Here is a 16,453-nt window from a genome sequence, read left to right on the forward strand (position 1 = left end):
AGCATGTATGAAAAGAGAGAGCAAACTCACAATCAAATAAGCAGCGAGAGCAGAGGGATAAAAGATGAGATTGCAGTTGATTATGAGCCTGGCAGCAGATGTGCTACACAAATCCAGCCCGCTGCATCCAGGCTGTTTCCATGGCGATGGAGCGAGTAATTGTGGAGCTCCGGCGCTCTCCCCCGCGGTCCCCGCCAAGGTGGACGCGGGTGCCGGGTCCCCATCAGCGCATCCTCTGGGTGAGCGCCGGGCTCCGGGACATAACGAGCGGGCGGGGAGGGGGAGCCCCAGAGACGGGGATCTCTGGTCTATTCATCCCCGCCGTGCGATGGCAGGATGCGAGGGCAGCGGCGCTCTTCCTCGGAAATACGGTCTCCCGAGATGCTAAATCAGCGGGCAGGAGTTTCCCTGCCGCGGGAGTGGGCTGCCATTGGCTGCCGCCGCCCGCCCGTGCCAATGGGAGCCCGCCGGGCGCCCGGCACATAAGCGGAGCTACGCGCGGAGCCCGGGGCGCGGGCAAAGGTGCGCGGCCGCGGGGCAGCGCCTCTCCCATGGCCGCGCCGGGAGCGGGTCGCCGCCGAGAGCATCGCCGCCGAGCATCCGCCGCTGCCCGTGCGCACGGTGCCGCCCGCAAAAGGCAGCATTAAGTCATTCGCTCGCTGCCGTGTGGGAGGTGAATTTGTCATCGGGAACGATGGAGCTACGAGATCTCTGTAAGTAGATCCGTGTACTTTATCCTGCTGTTTCAGCCTGGGCATGGAGCGATTAGTGGTGTTGAGGAGTGGCAAAAGAAAATTAGCAACAACTGTAAATAGCGTGAAGGATTCCTCGGTTTTGTTTCACGTGTAGCGAGATGTGCTCTTGGTTCTGCCTGGTCTCAGGCATCGGACAAACTAGTTAGCTGTTTGCATTGCCTTGGGTGGTTTTTTAGCCTAATTAAGGTTAGTCTGTGGAAGGATGCTGTATTCTTCGGGGTATTTCAGATCACCCCTGTGTTTGAAAAGGAAAGCAAACCACATGGAGCAGAATATTGCAGGCACAAAAGTCTGAGGTGTCCACATGAAGTCACCAGTATTTGTGGTGTTGGTATAATAATAAGAGGTATGTTATTACAGTGGCTTGTTAAACCCTGGTTCAGACCCTGAGCCAAGAAAACAGGAGTTGCTCATCATTTATCACTGTGTTCAGCCCAAAAAAAGTCATTGCTTTTCCTACCCTTCATGTGCCTTTTCTCCTTTTTTCAATGTGGTTTCTTCTTCTTCGAAGCCTTTTTAAAATACGTTTAGTTCAAAAGCTTTCCTATTTGTTTACGAAACCTGTGAGTGCATGAAAAACGTGAAGAGTTTCCTTTTTCACCATTGTGGGGCATGTGTTAGAAGTTGATTCCTTTGCCTGTTGGGACTCTGCTTTTGATTCTGTAAAGCAGAAACAGTATATTTAGAAAGGGGAGGGAAGTGTGTGTGCAAATCTGTCCCTCTGCAACCCTCTGGGGTTACTTCAGTTACACCAGCCCTTAATTCGTCTCAGCATTGTTCATGTTTTATCGTGACAGGGAGCTTTGCTGCATGGAGCTCATGGTTGTCTCTGCTTAACCCCCTCAGAGACTGTAGTCATCTTATCTGGTCTGTGAAAGTACATAGGAGAAATGGCAGACATAGGAAGAAAAAGATATAGAAAAGAACTTTTTTTGTATTTTCACCCTGTGCCTGAGCTGATCAAGTGTACCAAGTATTTTATAGTTACCAAACTAGGTGCAAACAACATTGTATGAAGCTGGCTGCATTTTAGGGATCCATTTTTGGTGTCTTGTATTCGTTTTAGAACTTAATACACAGCTTCATTTCCCAGCATTAGGAACTGTCAAGAAGTCACATTGCTGCCTGAGAATCTCAGGCTGAGGGTGTAAATTTTTATCTTTTGTCCATTTTTTTATGTATGGTTTAATTGGTCAGCTTTGCTTTTGCCTTGCAAGTTGTGGAAGGAAGGTGTGTACATGGAGCTTATCCCTCCAGTTAAAGGAATCAGCCTTGCCTCAGAGTTGATGCCAAAATAAGAGTTGTCAGTGTTTTGAAGAACTGCTGGATCAATAGAAATAAAAAAATAATAAAAAAAAGCACGTAGAATCCAGTGCATCAGTACAGGGAGAGTGTCTGTTGGTGTGTGTAAAGCTCCTGTCTGTAGTTTTGAGTGTGTAACCCGATGTATCACAAATGCAGGAGGGACCCCTTATTAAGCATGAATTATTGCTTTTTCTGAAGACACAGATATAAGTCACTCTTCCCTGTGTTTCCCAGGAGTGTTTGGGTCACCTTTTATTGAAACGATGGCCCCAGGCATCCTATGGCACTGGGCTTAGAAAAAAAAAAAGCATTTTTCTAAGGTATGCAAAAAAGAAATAACTGTTAGCTCTTATTGCAATACCTATTTTTGTTCAGCAGGGATGAAAGTGCCAAGAAGGATTTTTTTTTTTTTTAATGAGGAAGGTATTTTGCTGCTATGTCACCTTCCCCAGGGTCTGGTATCATTCATTTGTATTTACTTAGCACTAGTGTAGCTGAAAATCCCATTGCGTACAGCAGTCTAGGCAAAGAGATGTGCCCACTCCCCATCTTGAAGGTGGATGCTTTGATCTAGGCTGAGATATTCCATAAAAATCTGTGAGAAAGCTTGGACCCTTGCACACCTGGGCATGGGCTGTTCCTGGCTCCAGGCTGGTCATTTTGAACACCTTTGGGATGCATCAAAATGAAGCTTAATTGCACCTTTGAGGGTTTTTAGTTCCATACCTACTGCCTTCTGCTTTATTTTCTGATTGCTGATGTGAAAGCCTAGGAGAAAATTGTCTTTTTAAGGTCACCTCAACTCTTAAGATAATATTTAAATTCTTGTTAGCACTCCAGGGATATAGTTCAAACAACATAAACCTCTCAAGTGTAGTCACCAGTGTTAGGCAAATACTGTATGTGATAGAGTTCCTCTCTCTCCCATAACCTTGTTTGAAGGGATTTTTTTGCTTGTCTATCCCTGTGCATTAGCAGATAAAAGGAGGGGGCTGGGGAGGGAGGGAGGGAGGGAGGGAGGGAGACAGCCTATAACTGCTAAGCACTGGATCAGTCTGTCTGAGAGCTTCAAACCACAGTGGTGGAAAAACTCATGGTGCAGGCAAAGCCATGCTTGTGTTAGATTTTTGACATGATGGTGCAGAGAACTGTTGCTTGTCGTTAGTGCTTGGGGATGATCTACGTGGGAGAGGCATTTCAGATTCCCAGGCTATAAGAGTTCCAGCAACAGAGGAGTGAGTAGGCTTCAGTGAGAGCTGTGGCATGCTGGCAGCAGTTGGGAGGATGCAGAAGCTGAAAAAAAATGCTGTCTTGGGGTAGCTTTAATTGGTTGCATTGGAAAACACTTGATTTGATGGGCTCATATGTCTTCTAAAATGCTTGGTGCCAGACCAAATTGGCATAGCTCCATTGACTTACACGAGATGCCACCAGGCATTGATCTGATCTTCAGTCTTATGCTTATATTTTTCTTGGAAGAGTGAGATTTTCAGCAGGTTATTTTTTTTCTTTCTATTTGCCTCAATGATGGTAAATTGAAAACTTAAGTGGAATAGACATACCACAGGTTTTGTTTTGTTTCATTTCTCTGGGCTTTAAGCTTAATGGGTTATCTTTTATCTGCTTGTAGAGCCTCATACCCTTATGACAGTCTATACTGGCAGCGTAGAGCAGAAATTCTGATCTGAGCTTTATATGTGTCAAGAAATATTAAATTTGAGTATTTCATTATTTCCCTGGATCTTAACACTCCTTCAGTTACAAAAACCCTGGTGGTCACTCATGTAAACAGATGCTAGAGCCACCAGTCTTCAGTTTTGCCTCAATTGTATATGGTTTTTACCCCATTATTCAAGAGAGTAGGTACACATTTTTACACACAGGTGTGAAGAAGGTGGCTTGATATATTCACCTCCAAATGAATTGAAGACAGCTGTAACTCGGAATAAGACCAACCACAGAAATGTAAACACTTCCTTATTTTTGTGTTTGAACAAACCACAGTTTTTTAGGAAAAGTTTCTCCATGCAAAGCCTCGGCTTACATGGGACGTCATGCCATGGAGAGCTCTCACTCCCTGTTCAGTGCATACACACTCATATCTCCAATGGCGCATGCACACAACAAAGCAACACCAAGCACAGAATAAAAATGGAACAGCAGTAAAAAACAAAGACTTGTGAATTGTGAAAAGCCCATTGATTTGCTTGACACCCATTTTGTTCAACATTGTGCAGTGCTAATCTGAAAATTCCTGTGCGTCACGAAAACTTTTCAGAACAATAAGAACTGTCAATTCCAGCAGATTTTACAGACCTGTCATTATTATTCTTGTCTTGAAGCACTAAATGGCATATAGAGGGATTTTTGGCAGGAGTTCAGGACTACTCTCATAAAGAGGATTCATGTTGCCACTGCCTCATGGATGTTATCATTTGAAACTAGAGTTCAGCCCAGCACAGGCTCCTGGAAGAATGTCTTTCCCCATCTGAGTGTGCTGCTTTTCTGGATCTCACTTATTTTGTCTCTTCAAAAACCCGTAACTACAAACCACTATTCTTTACTGTTCTCAGACGCAATAATGTAAAAGAAAAAAAAAAAGTACATTCTTTCTACATTTTGACTTGGTATCTTCCAGAAAACTAGAATACTTTAATGAAATCCTATCCCCCACTCCCACCTGGTGCTTCTTCAAAAAGGAAAAGTAGAGATAGCAGCACTGATAGTTGCAAGCAAAAATTTTTATTGACTCCCCTTCTTTTGAGATTGTAGTTCTGGTATTTCCTTCTCTTGGAGCATCTGTTAAGAAAATGCTCACACACCATATATTCCCCATCTTTAGGAACTACAGCCCCCCTTAGATACATGCCACTGTGAGGAGTAGCATAATGAAGGGAAGAAACATTGACTTTGTGTCAGAGAGATTCAAGTTTAAGTTCTTTATCAGAGACCAAGTAACTTAAGAGTGTTTTGTCTTCCATACTTAAACTTTGCAGTGTAGCATCATCTGCATACACACCTCACCCAAATTAAATAATTTCAGTACAGTAAGGGTCATGACATTCACTCTGAATGTGAAAATATTCATTCAGTTATGCATCCTTGGTTTTGGTAACTTGCAGAATCCAAACATGTTTCAAAAATGGTCAGCATTTTCAAAAGTCTGCAGAGCACAGATCCATTTTTTTGGACTTCACAAAATTCTAGCAGGTTTTGCTACTTAGGAATTCAGTGGTTTCAAAAAAGCATGTGAAAATCAGACCTCAGAGGACACGCACGACCTTCATTTTAACCAGAACTTTGATTAGCTCTATCTTGGGTGTTTTAAACTCCTCTGTAATGCACAAAAGCAATCTTGTAATGGGGTGAAAAAGGAGATCTTACTAATGCTAGCCCACTGTCAAATTAATACATCAAATAATATGCTCTTATTCTAAATCACTGGACTGCTTTTATCAGAGCTTTTGATGTGGCAAAGAAAGTGCTTGTTCCATAGCTACAAACTCAACTGTCTTAGTCTTCCCTTCTCTTTGAACTTCAGTTTTCTTAAGACTTGGAACATCATGATACAGAGAACAGCATTCAAAGCTAGGTATTTCAGGACTCATCCAGAGGCATATTAGAAGCTGCACAAAGGGATTTTCTTTAAGTGTGGTTTTCAAATATATGTAACCTTCTTGCTTGACCTCTGGATCCACTTCCAGTCTGCATTTCAAGAAAAAGAATCTACCCACTTACAGTTATCTCCAGTAGGATCAAAGCTGTCATTGTATTCTGACACCTGTGAGAAAGAAATGGATATATATAAAAGAAGAAGTGGGGGAAATTGTGAAAAGATGTGAATGAATTCACATTTATGAAAGACATGAACCCACGGATCTTGGAAGTGAAGGGAGGACTTTCGGAATAGCTGCAGAATGTTTCTTTATTTGTTAGCTTCACCAAGTTAATTAAACAGCCTTGAAAACATAAACAAAAATAGATTTTCTAGGTCCCTACAAATGCAGCTCTGCAAGTGCTTTGCCATGAAAGTTAATAAGGTTCTAACTTTAGACTGGGGTTTCTCTCTGGTGCCTAAAAGAAGCAACTGCAAAGGATTGATGTTATATTGATGTTATTTCATTCTACCTTTGCAGCCCCTCATCAGGGTGTGGTGTCTTTTCCAGTTTCCACCCTTTTTCTGGCAAAGGTGAAAGTTGTCGTAGATTTATCCCAGCTCTGGTAGATTCTTCCTGAAGGACTGGAGAAGTAGGTTTCTGCAGATTGAGAAAGGCAGCTCCATTTGTCTGCTCACATTTCCTGCTGTCCTGTGTGAAAGCACCAGAAAGGCTTTGCAGAGCTTGTCCTCCCTCTGTCTAGATAGATCGTCCGCAAAAGCCGCAGCAGAGTCAAGGTGTGCGTTTTGCTGCCTTGCTCCCTTGCCTTAGCACAACCAGCCTTAGCAGAGCCCTTGGCTCTCAGCCAGCTGGAATGTGCCAGGACATGCTGGAGCTAAAACTTTGGATGCCCTACAAGGGAAGTGTGTCCCAGTTTTTGGCAGCACCACAAGGTTATCACCTCCTCATCAAATAATTCAACATGGTGCTGAGGAGCGTTGTGTGTGGAAGATCCTTGTCCTGCAAGGAAACTACTTCACCATTCCTGTGTTCAACACAAGGGGTTAAAATGTTTCTGTGGCCCTAGCCACAGGGAAGGGAAGGACTTTAGATCCAGCAGGCTTCTCTTCTGATCCCCACTGTGCTCTCACAAGGGACCTTCTCCTCTCCTCCTCTCCACACTCACCTTTGGAGGCTGGAATTGAGCCACTTGGCCAACAGAAGCTCCTCTCAGCTTTCAGAAAGGGGAGCCTCTCTGATGTGAGACTCTTTGTTGTCTGCTCAAGCTCTCAGGGTCATGTTTAGGAATAGCTACAGCTGCAAAGAGATACAGAATGTCCGTGAAACCTCTCACTTTTACAGGACCAGTTGCTTTGGTGCATAGAGTAGAAAATAAGTAAAGGCTTGAGTTAGGAACACCTCTGATGTTTTGTAACTGCAGTGAGGAGCTGGGTTATATTTATATGTTAATGGTTGGTCTTGAATTTTTCTTCCTTTAAATGCTACTATAACCCAGTTAAATATTTAATAGAAGAGTGGTAAGTCTATTCACAGCAGTTACACAAGTAAATTTCTTTGTTCTCACTTCTCAACTTACCTTTTAAAATCCCCTATTCAAATTATCACCCTATCTCAAACAGCAACACAGTGTCTTGCCATTATGCTTAGAATGTCATAAGTTCCATTTTCAATGGCAAGTGGAATTATGCTCATTTCTAATGGTACTGAAAGAGTACAAATGGGTCCTAAAATAAGTTCTGCTTTTTCATGCATGAAATTATGTATCAGTTCACCTCTGCATGCAGGATTTCCATCATTCTACAGTCATGGGCATCTACTCCAGAATGAACTTTGCACCAATCCCAATAAAAATTTTCATTGCTAAAGGTTCTAGCCCAGTGAACTTCAAGGCTTTGAATTTGTATTACATATTTAAGGTATAAGCAAGAGACTTCTGAACTAAGAATATCTTTGGTGGAGTAAATATCAAGTGTTTCAGGCATACAGTTCTGACCGTTAGCGTTTATCACTGACCTGGTAAGATAAACAGTTGCTGGATTGTGTCAGACTTTTTTTCTTTTTTGTTTTTATAGGGCTTTCTGTCAGGTTTCAACAAAAAATAAAAAAGACACCTTTCCAATTTTGTTAACTGTTATTGGGTACTAGTAATTGAATGAAATTTGGGGGTTTTTCAGTCGGAGAGATGAATGGCAGTTTTGTAATGTGAAAAGTTTAGGAAAGCCCCACAGCTAATTCTACGACTTTCAACTTAGGCACCAGAGCTCAGCTGCTGATTGTTCCAGAAGTTTGCCTGAACTATGATTTAAAGGTTTTATTGCACCAGAATCCCAGAGGTTATTGCAGTTTGCAGCAGATAATCACAGTGTGTGGTTCTTGAGATTGTGAAGAAATGTGCACATTTTGTCATGATCTCCTGCACAGGCAGACACTTGGGCCTGAATCCAGATCCTTTCAGATCATGCCCTCAATCTGGTGTTCTCATCACTGCCTCTGCATCATTGCTGCTGGCAAACCATTTAACCTAGCAAAGGTATTGTGCATCTCTGATGCCGCAGCCTGTTTGGAGCATCTACGTGTCGTCAGTGCCACAGAGCACCTGTAAAAAGTGAACACAGCAGGTTGTGAGTCACTTTTGGGACAGAGCACAGAGGTCCTGCTTCACAATTCTAGTCACTTCAGCATTATCCATTGCTTTACATGATCATGGTCAGGGTGCAAACCCGGGAGCTGCTTAGAAAGAACATCAGTCCAGAAAGCAAAACCTTGGCCGTGTTGAAACACATGCTAGAACTCGCATAAGTTTTACGCTGGTCCCCAGAATTAAGGGGTTGAATTCCTCCTGGGCTGAAGTGGTCAAATTGCACCATGAAGTCAGTCAAAAGGCATCTCCTCCTAAAGAAAATGAAAGATGTCAGAGAGCTCTGTGTGAGTCACTTGAAAACAAGTAACAATTTTGATTACTGATACACAAAAAAAGAATGTTCCACCAGGGATAACAGCTTGTTACTTGCTTTGCTCTCAGGATGCAAGGGAGAAAGGAAGAGAAAGTGTGTACTTGTAGCCAAGTTGGCTGCTACAGTCCAGCAGCACAGTCAATCAAATTGTTTCATCCTTCCAAGTCTTTCTGTAATATCACTGATTTATCTTGCTGCCATGCAATTGTCCCCTGTTGACAATTCCAATTTTGTCAAGAGATGACAGAGATTTTGCAGAAAACCCTCAAGCTACTCTTACCGGTGGCAAACAGTAGGAGAGCAAAGTAAGATTTCCTCCTTTTCACTGATGCCAATAAATAGTCCATGCTAACCTCAACAGCCTTGAAGATGTAGGGAACTTTTTTTTAAAAGAAAGAATCCATTTTTTTAAAAACTACATTGACTCAGCAGCAGTAGACGTGTGTGTTTTAGATCATGATAGGTTGACAATCAAGGCCTGCTGTGAATGCTTAGCTCTTCAATTCTGGCTGTAATGTTTTACATTTATTTTAACTCTGTAGTGTATTGGCACAACTCTTGATATTATGGCCAGAAAGGATACTCCTTAGTTACTGTATATATTTTTTTAAAAAAGGTCTTATTTACTGTTTTTTTCAATTCAGTTCTCTGTTTTTTCGATTTTTTCCCCATGTACATGGGAAAGAGAGGACATAATTAACCAAAGCACATTTAATTTATGTCTAAGAATGGATTGCTTAATAACAATTTTTTAGCCCTCTGTTGTGCTAAAGCAGAATTAGTCCCAGGAGCCATTATATGGACTTCAGTGGTATTACTCCAATATGCAAGTGCTATCCAAGCGTGATTTGAGCTACTTTGAAAAGTGTAAGAGGTTTCATAGGAAGCTGAGTCCCTTGGTCTTGCAGACAGGAGAATTTCTTTCAATATGATATTAGTATGCATGCATCCAATTAGAAATAAATGGCAAATCCAGATTTATGTAGTTAGGGGAGATAGCTAGGGTGCTTGCCATTGCTGATGCAAAAAGAAAAATGGCTTTCTCTGTGTGTATAGATGGTATAAATAATCTGGGAATACATCACCTTTTAGTTTGCTTTGTAGTCCTACCAGATTTTTTACTAATGCAGCTCACAGGACCTTCACTGGAAATATAGATTTCTACAGAAGATGCAGATCTCTGTTTTTCCAGGTTAATTTTAACTTTTCATGTGTTCTAGGCAGATATAAAAGATATCAGCAAAAGAAGTAGTTTAATGCATATGCCATACCGACAAATGTTTAAGTGAAACAAGTCTGTGCAACAACATAAAAAATATTAGCTACTAATCAAGTTATTTTCCTGCTGTTACCAGTCTTAAGGAATTTTGAAAATACCAAGGAGAAGTATGAGTTTGAAAAGAGAGAAAAAGTGCAGATTTCCACTCTTTGATGCATATTTTGGGGTTTGAAATAAAGGAATATTAAACTCTGTGTGTTTGACAGCAGCATTTGATCATCTGAGATTCTGTCTGTTCTGTTCTTAATCCTGTGGTATTTCAGGATCTTTAACCACCAGTTTCTAAAGATGATAATCCAACCCCCTGCAGTGAGTTGTGTTCCTCTCATCAAGAGCCACACTGGAGTTACTGGTCTTTCAATAGAAACTGGCTTAACCTAGCAGGTGGTTAGATTTTGTTGAATTTTGTTTTAAAAGAGTTAGGCTGGTCTATTAGTTGGTTTCAGTGTAATGCTTAGATGTCATTCTTTTGTTTGGGTAATTTGAGGGTGGCCTTACTTCAGTGATGATGAAAATCATCCCTGCTTAGAAATCTCACCTCTGGCAAAGCTTTAGTTAGCATCATGAAAAAGAGCTTTCCTGTACAGGCTGTTCACTTTTGCTCACTGATCTGGCAATCCACTCTCTCCCCCAGTGCTTTGCTTTAATATGGCTTGTCTTGCCACAGGGTAAATAGGAGAGGACATCTCATGGTAAGCATCAGTATTTCATGCATATATCAGCATAATCAGGCTACAACACCTTCAGTCTAGGTATCCTACTCTAAATGTTCTGGATTGCTATTAGGAAAACGAGAAGAGGAGCCAATTCTCAGGCATGTTGCTCTGCAACCTCTTCCTCAACCAGAAGCTGCTGCTGAGCCTTCAGAATTAGGTGGCTCCCTTTTAAAATTCTAAATCATAGCACCTTACATTCCTTCCTAGTTTATTTTTGAAAATCAGTCCTAAGATAAAGGACTTTAGAAGAAAAAGTAACAGGATTATGCTCTAAAGCCAGTGGTCCTGTTTTCAGTAGTGCAAGGACCAGGAGTCAGGCTGAAGATGTTTATGGATGCCATCTAGTAGCTTTCCATTGACATCAGGACACACTCAGATTTGCTTCAACTTGTAACTGGAGAGGCATAATAAATTCTCTGTTGGCCAAATTGATCACTTAGAAGCTACACTTCCAGCATGTCACAGGAGCAAGCTGCAGACATACACTAGGTGTGACACTAGCTTGCAAGCTTCCTATTCCATACAGGCTAATGTGATACATCTTTTCTGGAAATCTTTAGTATACTTACATAAAAGCTAGTAAAAGGACTTGTCTCTAAAACTCTGGAAAAGTGAAATAAAGTTGCTCTGAGTTTTAACAGAGCAGAATAACGACCAGAAAGTACTCAGCAAAATCCAAGGGAGCAAAGCAGGGTGCAGGTCCTTGCAGCCTTTGAGGGCAAAGAAGAATGAACAGTGGGGAAAGGCAGAACAGTAAGCCAAGATTTGTTCAAGCTGGCAGTGTGTGTTGTGAAGGGAGGAGAGAACATTCATGCCATATCTAGAATAGAAACATTAGGACCAACCTTGAGCAAGAAAATATTATTTGTATTTGGCAGGCATCCTATCTCTGAGAAGTAGGAAAGGAGAAAACCCCGTCTCATGGCGTGGTTGATGACTACATCAAACTGACACAATCTGCTTCAGTCCTTCCATCCACCACAGATTTGTTCTACCCCCTTGAACCAAGCAAGGGAACCTCCCTCTTGCTCCTTGGCGTTCTGCCTCTGTCACCCTTGAGCAGTAGCATTGTCCTTACTTAGTGGGATATTGCAGGCATAAAGTGTACTGAAGATTCAATACTGTGGTTCAGAGCAGGCAAAAATAGGCTTGAGCCCTTAGGGTTAATATTTCCCTGCAAACGAGCTGCAATAAAGTTTACAGACAGAAACCCATTTTATTAGCCAAAGACGCTTTTGTAGCTAAAATACCACAATTCTAGTTTCTTACAGGAGATGTGAAATTTCCTTTAACACAAGTGGTTTTGTAGAGAAGCAGGAGTAACCAGCACTATGCGCTAACCCTGAAATTTTCTTGTGTTCTGTCAACTTATTTCTGGCTCACTGCATCCGAATGAGGGCTGTCTTTCTTCAAAGCTCCATTTTAGCACTGTTAGAGCCATATTTGGGTCTGAAAGCTAAAATTTGGATAAGCACGCTATATAGCCTGTGTGAAAATAAATATAGTCCATATCTGGGCACTGCCAAGGTTTAAACTAGACTGATGCCAGCTGTTTGTTGCGAAGTGTTGGATCAAATAAAAGTTCCAGGTCGTGGGCTGCTTTTCTGTTACATGGTTGGAGAGTCCCCAGTGTCTCCTGCTGTGCACATCCCCTTTCTTGGAGACACATGCAGCCCTGCTGTGTGATGGGAAGAAGTGCAAGTTTGCTTATGGGTGAGGAAGGAATGAGGGAACTCTCAAGGAAAGTGGAGAGAGGGAAGAAGAGAGAACAGGCCATATTGTTTTGGAGGCCATAGGTAGGTCACCTTCATTTAGGTATCTATTACAGAGGTATTTTCCACCTTGTTTCTACAAGTGCTGGGATTGGAAAAAAAATTTGAGCAACTTCTGTATCATTTGCATTTTTCAATGCTTGCATTTACATTGGGATGCTTTAGTTCACCAAAACAGATAGAAGATAATGTGGCATCTTCACCATGCTGACCAAAAACCAATCATCTTAAAGGAAGAAAAGACTAGAAATATTAACAGCTACCAAAAAATATGTCCCTGAACTCAAAAAATGCTGAGTCCTAGGATGTTTCTGCTGTTAATGCCTTGTCTCTCTACCCTTTTTTTCTTTTCTAGCTTGGTAGTGGCAGCCCATACATTTATGAGCTACTGCACAATTTTACACCTAAGGTACACAGTCACATTTAGAATCTGACAGTGTTCTCCTGGAATAGGAACACTGCTTGCAGCCCACAACTGGAACAATTAGCTTCATTAAAAAAAAAAAAAAAAAAAGGAAAAAAAAAAAAAGAAAAAAAAAAAAGAAAAAAAAAGTTCTGTCTTACAGATACATTTTAAGAATTAGTTAAAGGAAGCAAAAAAAAATCAAGTAGACAGGTGAACAAGCCTCAGTACTTCACCAGATCTTAGGGTTTTGAGAATATAAGTGATTTAAATTAAAAGCCATTTGAGAATATATAATAGAAGAAAAGGCTCTGACAACAGCAGATGTAGCAGAATAGAAATTGTGATGTTACTATATGTACCTGCTTGCACTAAAAACAGCAGTTGTAAGGAGGAATTTGAACTAAACTCTGTGAACGTGTATTCTTATAGCTCTTATTAATGGGTTGTTCTGTTCCTCTCCCAGTTTCTCTTGACCCTTTTCTGAGGGTTAAATTAATCCCTTGTGCAGCTCAACTGAGGATAATGAAGTTGTCCCAGGGTACAAATGTAGCCTTTGGGTTTGACCTACAGAAGGCTGAGCCTCTATCCCTCACTATGTTTTCAGGCAGTTTTATTTATGTTGGATTAATTAAAAACACCCTCTCCATTCCCCAGGCTTATGTGCCCTCCTGTGCAAAGTAAAGGAGGTTCCAGTGTCTGGCCTCTCTCAGCACATCCATGCCAATGCAGAGACAGTAGAAAACTCTGCTAATGAAGGGATCTTAATTACTCTGATCTTGTTTGTGAGCAAAAAGGCTCATGTTCTGGCATGGGCATGGCTTATGATGTGAGAAACAGTTTGGATTCCTTTTTGGAGTCATAGGCGTGGCTCACATTTGGCCACTAGGGCAAAGCCTTTTTTTTGCTATAGGTGAACGCAAGGCATTAAATCATGTGGTCATGTGGAATTTGATACAGGGTAGGCAGACTGAAATGCCTGTTCTAGTTCCTATGTATTATATTTTTAAAAGGTCTCAAAGCAGATTATTTATCTTTAACATTTTAAATACATCAGTCTCCACAAATAGTACCAGTTTGGGGTCCAAAACCTGGCTTTTTAATCCAGTGTGAGTGACAGACTGAAATCTGGTCCAAAGTCACCCCATTATTCTGAGAATTTAGACTGCAGTAAATTTACTCACTCTTTCTCCCTTCTCTTCCCTTTCCCTTTCCGTTTCCCTTTCCCTTTCCCTTCCCTCCTTCCCTCGTTTTCCCACATCCTTCTTTCTAAGGATGCGTGCAGATAACACATACTGGCCAAGTGGAGGCTGGTATTTTGCTCTGAGGCATCAAAATAGACTTGACAGAGAAAGAGAAGTTTGCCATCATGAGATCACAGTGAGAAAGCATCTGGTTTCTATGCCCCAGTGCCCCAAAAGCTGGCTAGTGGAGCCAGCCAAATCCACCTCTCCCGTCTTCTTTTTCTCCTTTAGCCCTCTAAATTGTTTCTAAATTGCTGTTTAAACTAGGTTTAAAATAGCCCATGTATATTAGTTGATTCCTGCACAAATCAGGAGACTTGCACATCTGTCTTAGCATAAGCATTTCATTTCAGTGTTCAGTAGAGCAGAGACAGACAGGGGTTTTTTGTCACGGGTAACAGTGGCTGGCTTCTGACAACTAGGAAATCTCTAGAGGTATAGGGAGCACCACTGCACTGAAATTTGAGAAATGTTAAGTTTTTCTTATGGTAAAAACCAACCTGTGAACACCAAAACGAAATTTACAGACAGTGTTTAACAGATGCCAGTGATGTTTCTGATGGCCAGGATGTGTTGTGTGCTACATGTAAATGTTTGACTACTTGGCTAACATCTGTCAAGATGGTATTTTCAGACAAAAGAAAGAGTGGTGGCTAAGACTTCTTTCAAGGTCTGTAGTTGAGTTGGATTTGTTTAGCACTGATTCTGCAGAATGCTGATTATAAATCATCTTGCATTGCAACACTTGACCAAGACCTATAATCATGTCACTGCTTCATCTGTGCGTGATTGAGAAGTTCCCAGATTAAGCAGACTACTTACAGTGAGAAGTCCCCTCTTTGCCAGCTGGGAGTTTGAAGCCAGCTGCATTCCAAAATCTGAAAGAGAAAGAATCCATGAGCTGCTTTGTAAAATGGTCTCTTCCTCATTACCCTAATCACACAAGTATGCTGAGGGCTGAAATCAGTTTTCCTTTTTTTCTTTTAATTCGGACTCACTAGGGAAAGACTAATGAACCCTGAACTGAAAAGGATCACTTGGGTCATCCTGGTCCCATTCCTGGAATTCAGTAATAGGCACTGGAGCAGAGGACACCATTAAACTTCTATTCCATCTGTCTTGCTGCATGCTTCAGGACACAACATTTCCCAAAGCCCTCTAAGCCATGTGGATTCTCTTGGAGAACTAAGTGTCTGTATAATGTGCCATAGAATAAATCAAGGCAATTGCTTATCTCAGGATTTCATTTCTTAAATGAAATAATATCTGAAAATTACATTTCTTAGATTAAGTTTTTAGGTAATTCAGGGGAAAGAAAAAGTACCCAACATTTTTGGTTGCCCTCCTGGATCTTGTAGCACAAAGTGGCAGTGGTTTAAACTCTGAATGGCAGCAACATATGCATGAGATAATATCACCTAATACCACCTGTAGCCTCAGTTTCCTCCCTTTATTCTCTTAGATGTGGTAGTTGCCAGTCTGCAGTGCTGGGGATTAAGACAAAAGGAGAATGAATACATGGAAGGATTAAATTATGTGTCCAAGGTCATACAAAGGCACCTGTAGCAGTCAGCAATTAGATATATGCAACCTAAATGTTAGTACAGTGTATGAATTAAAGGGATGGTCTTCTTTTTTTTTTTTTTTTGGCATTTAAAATGAGAAGTGAACCTTCAGACTGTGGTACTTGTCAAGTTTTTAACTAACATTTAGTCAAATTGCTAATATTGTGCTATCTGTAGTTAATGAGAATTTCTGGGTATTCATGGACATGCTGAGCTCCAGTTTAGTACTTAGACTCAGCCACTGTTTTCCCAGCACCCTTTCCTTGAGGTTGCTCTTCTTTTGATGGAGTGTTCTTATTGCTGTGAGACCTGTCAAAGCTTAATAAAAGAAGCATGGCTTCACCAGCAAAGACTTGAGTAGGGGCACTGTTTGCTTTCTGGTGGGATAGAACAAACTATTTATTATATAATTAGATTTATCTAATCAACATGGAGGAATAGCACAGTGGTTGCCAGACTGTGTCTGGCAAAGCAGCATAGAAGCACCGATATTACAAACATAAAACTTGGTTATTAATGAAGTACAATGAAAAGTACCACATTCTGGCTGTGGATAAATCTGAGTGCAGGAGAACTCTGAGCCCTGGAGGTTCCATTGTATGCTTCAGATGCATATATTAAAGAAAAGAATTATGCAGTTGTGGATATAGTGCACATATGACAAGAGCATTTGTCACCAGCAGATTGAATTTGTGAGGTCCTGGGCATTATCACCTCTCAAAATTTTTAATGTCGATTACTAGTGCAGAAGACAAGACTAGAACATTATATTCTCATCCCCTCAAAAAAAGAAAAATCTAGGAGACTTTTGTTTTGGAGAAGAGTCTATGTTAAAAATAGTAC

General features: G+C 41.2%; 1 protein-coding gene across 8 annotated transcripts in view; it reads left to right on the top strand.

The window, feature by feature from the left end:
* ELMO1 (engulfment and cell motility 1) overlaps positions 1-16,453 on the top strand; it is a 304,867-nt gene that overhangs the window by 223,019 nt on the left and 65,395 nt on the right. The window contains exon 1 of one of the 8 annotated variants that reach the window (XM_066192247.1): positions 546-713. The exons of the other annotated variants lie outside the window; for them this stretch is intronic. The gene's annotated coding sequence lies outside the window, so the exon portion shown is untranslated. Of the gene's footprint in view, positions 1-545; positions 714-16,453 lie in introns of those variants that run through there. 8 annotated transcript variants of the gene reach the window in all.

This window comes from Chamaea fasciata, unplaced genomic scaffold, assembly GCF_029207755.1.
Source record: "Chamaea fasciata isolate MVZ Bird 193981 ecotype frontalis unplaced genomic scaffold, bChaFas1.0.hap1 SCAF_1, whole genome shotgun sequence".
Lineage (NCBI taxonomy): Eukaryota > Metazoa > Chordata > Aves > Passeriformes > Sylviidae > Chamaea > Chamaea fasciata.